The sequence below is a fragment of the Lactuca sativa genome, chromosome 4 (assembly GCF_002870075.4).
Source record: "Lactuca sativa cultivar Salinas chromosome 4, Lsat_Salinas_v11, whole genome shotgun sequence".
In the NCBI taxonomy this organism is placed as follows: domain Eukaryota; kingdom Viridiplantae; phylum Streptophyta; class Magnoliopsida; order Asterales; family Asteraceae; genus Lactuca; species Lactuca sativa.
In genome coordinates, this window is record NC_056626.2 from 71,080,223 (window position 1) to 71,084,353 (window position 4,131).

Consider the following 4,131-nt stretch of genomic DNA (forward strand, 5'->3'; position numbering starts at 1 on the left):
AGTTGCATGAACATCTCTTAATTATTAACCTCATATGTTATGTGAACACTTGATCATATGCTTAAGAGTAATGAATATGAAATTAAGATTAATTAGAGAATGGGTAAATTAATGTGTGAGCTTGTTTGAGAAACCAGCAAACAAGAGGTTAATTGAAACACCAACTTGATTAACCAATTACAAATCTTATTTAATCCAAACACTTGAAATAGCGAACTAATTAGTTTAAACAATTGGCCACTGCTTGAATTGATTAATTGTCTAAGGGTTAGAAGTAATGAACATGAACCTAACCACTATAGTTGGTAACCAATAATAATTAATTTATCATTTAAATAACCATAGGAGTGAATTAGTTGAACCTAAACAGAAACCCTTTAATAAATTTGGTGAATTTGTCATTTGCTTTAATTGTTTAGTTAGTTAATTGTTTTAAGTGCTATGTTTAAGTTTCAGTCTTGTAAAACTAGGGAAAAAACCCTTTACTTTTATTAATTGTTTAGTTAAAATTAGTTATTAGATTAATTTCCGTTCCCTGAGTTCGACACCCTACTTATCCAACTATTCCACTAAAAGAAAAGTTCACTGCCTTTGTGTGCTTAATTTATTAACTAAACGTAGGATTAAAACTAGCTCGTTTCACACACATCAAGTTTTTGGCGTCGTTGCCAGGGAACGGTACTAAATAGTTAATCTAATTTCTAATTTTTTCGATCATTTGTGTGAGTTTACTGGCACAGAGTTAATTTATTGCAGATTAATAGTTAGTAATTAGGTTTTAGCATATGTTTTAGTTTTATACTTAAGCTTAGAAGTTTTACAAAATTTCACTGCTACTCGCCCAGTGCATTCGCACCTACTCGGCGAGTACAACAGTAGTTCAGATTAATTTTCGTTTTTTTAGTACACTTTTTTGTTCTTTTTACGTTTTTATCTTGTTTATTTCAGGACTTTCATGACCAGAGGATCAAACACCCCGCTGGTACCCCCATTTGAAGATCCCGAATCCGCATTAAAAAGGAACAAAGGAAAGGACGTGGAGAGCTCGAGTACAGCAAAGAAGTCACCTTTGTCCAATTTGAAGACTGTTTTTGGGAAGAAGAAGAGCTGCAAATCAGGAGCATCTAGCGCATCTGTAGCAAGCGAAGACCCGATCAAGGAAGACACCGAGTACGACACCGAGGAAGAAGAAGAACCCACATATGGGCACGACTCCGATTCCGGCGACGAGTTAGCTCTTACCATGGCTAACATTGATGAAATCCCCATGGGGGAATGGAAAAAAGAGGATGCGCGACGACACTGGCTCGGGACTTGTGCAACCCGGAATTCCCGCGACTGCTACTTTTGAGCTCAAGAGTCATATCCTAGCTTTACTTAAAGAAATACCTTTTTATGGAAAAGACCACGAAGATGCCTACAAGCATTTGGATGAAGTAAATGATGTAGCTGATTACTTCAATGTTCCAAATGTGCCTCGCGAGACTCAGCTACTTCGCATGCTTCCAGTGACATTCAAAGGTGTTGCAAAAGACTGGCTCAAGTCACATCCCCCGGATTAGTCACCACATGGGCCAAGATGAAAGAAGAATTCATTGATCACTTTTTCCCACCTTCCAAAATAGCCAAGTTGAAGAAGGCCATTGAAAACTTTGAACAACAAGCTGGAGAGTCGCTATATGAAGCTTGGGAGAGGTACAAGAGCTTACTAAGAAACTACCCACACCATCACCTAAATAGCCAGCAAGAAGTCTTCATTTTCTATGATGGCGTCAATGTCACAACCAGGAAATTACTTGACTCGTAAGGCCCGCTCACAAAGAAGCCACCCTCGGTGATCAAGGAATTAATTGAAGAATTCTCTAAAAACTCTAGAGAATACCAATACCCAAGAAATGATGTTACTAGGGGAGCTGCATATGCAGCTACTGAAGACTTGTCCGCAGTCATGGCTATGCTAAAAACCATGGATAGGAGGATGGATAAAATGGATCAAACGAACCATGCTATTCGGGTGGATTGTGAAAACTGCAATGGGCCTCATCTTACTACAAATTGCGACTTGGATAAAAATGGCAACAAGAAGGTGCAAGTTTGTTACTCAAGTGGAGACTGATATGATGAAGATTGGCGAAAACCAAAGAAAGAGTGGCTCCCATATGAAGAGTACAAGAAGGCTAAGGAGGAGAAGTTCAGGCAGAAAGGAAGAGGGTTTTACCAAAAGGAGGAGCCGGCACAAGAAAGAAAACCTAGTTTGGAAGAAATGCTTACCAAATTTGTAGCTGCTTCAGAAAAGAGACACAGTGATGATGATGCTGCAATTCAAGAAACAAGGACCATGCTTAGAAACCAGCAAGCATCCATCCACAACATAGAAACGCAGCTACGACAACTTGCTCAACAAATCAACCAAAGATGATCTGGCGAACTTCCTAGTAAAACCGAAAATAACCCACGATGCGCGCACATAAATATAGTAACAACAAGAAGTGAGAAAATAATCACTCCTCTGGCCCCTATTTAGAATGAAGCACCCAAAGAATCACAGAAGGAGGAGGTAGAAAATCAAACAGAAAAAAAATCTTCAATCTGACAGCCTTACTCGCCGAGTACCAAATATGGACTCGGCGAGTACACTGCCAAATCTGAAGGAACAGGTCCCTGAAAAGCTGTATCAGCCTCCAATGCCATACCCAGCCCGAGATAAGAAGGAGAAGCAGGAAGAGGAGTACCAGAAGTTTCTAGATCATATCAAGGCTCTTCAAATCAACATACCCTTCATTGAAGTCGTCTCCCAAATGCCTAAATATGCTAAGTTCCTTAAGGAACTTCTCACTAATCGAAGGAAGATGGAAGAAGTGAAGAAGGTAGTCCTCAATGTAAACTGCTCAGCTGCTATGCTAAATAAGCTACCAAAGAAGAAGGGTGACCCAGGGAGCTTAACTCTACCTTGCCAGTTTGGCAACTTGGCTACCATTCATGCCTTAGCCGATTCGGGAGCAAGTGTGAACCTAATTCCATATTCATTCTTTAAGAAGTTGGATTTCCCGAAACCAAGGCCAATTCACATGGCAATTCACTTAGCAAACAAGACAGTCACTTTCCCAAGACACATATGCGAAGACTTACTAGTCAAGGTGGATAAGTTCGTCTTTCCTGCGGATTTTATAATTCTAGATATGGAAGCGGATCCTCAAGTCCCGATCATCCTCGGAAGACCCTTCCTCAACACTGCGAGTGCTATAGTAGACATGAGGGATTCAAAGCTTACTTTGCAGGTGGGTGATGATTCTGTAACTTTTGGGGTTGATCAAGCCATGAAGTATGCAAGGAACAGTGATGACACAGCGTTCTCAATTGACATGCTATACGAACTATTGGAGGAGAGTGTAAGTGAAGATTCCAGCAAGTCCACAGTTTTTGATGAAGAATTTGATGCAGAAAGAGATTTAATGGAGATCGAAAGGCTGCTAGAAGAAGCTGAATTTGAAGAAATAGTCAAGCAAACTGACAGCTCTACTCGCCGAGTAGGGCCAATCTACTCGCCGAGTTCATCCTCAGAAAAATCAGAAGTCGTGAATGCAAATACCAACTCGCCGAGTACCTTACCTGCACTCGGCGAGTCCAACAGTCAAAACCAAAAATCTGAACTCAAAACGCTACCAGAACATTTGGAGTATGCTTTCCTTGAAGAGGGCAATCAAAAGCCAGTAATCATAGCCTCTGACCTATCCAAATCTGAAAAGGAAGAATTCGTGCAAGTGTTGAAGAAGCGGAAGCGGGCCATAGCATGGAGCATCACCGACATCAAGGGAATAAGCCCATCTTATTGCTCTCACAAGATCAATCTGGAAGAAGGAGCAAAGCCGGTTGTACAGCACCAAAGAAGATTAAGCCCGAATATGCAAGAAGTAGTCAAGAAGGAACTGGTTAAACTCTTAGATGCGGGAATTATCTATTCCATTTCCGACAGTCTGTGGGTGAGTCCGGTCCAAGTGGTGCCCAAGAAAGGAGGGATGACGGTCATAACCAATGAAAAGAACGAGCTAATTCCGACACGAACGGTAACCGGTTGGAGAGTGTGCATCGATTATCGAAAGCTAAACGATGCCACTCGTAAAGACCAATTTC

At 40.9% G+C, this 4,131-nt stretch overlaps 1 non-coding gene across 1 annotated transcript; it reads right to left on the minus strand.

Annotated features, from left to right (window-relative positions):
- Positions 1 to 1,627: 1,627 nt before the first annotated feature.
- Positions 1,628 to 1,734, minus strand: LOC111896040 (small nucleolar RNA R71). The gene has a single exon (XR_002851792.1). It is a non-coding gene; the product is annotated as a small nucleolar RNA R71 (small nucleolar RNA).
- Positions 1,735 to 4,131: the final 2,397 nt, after the last annotated feature.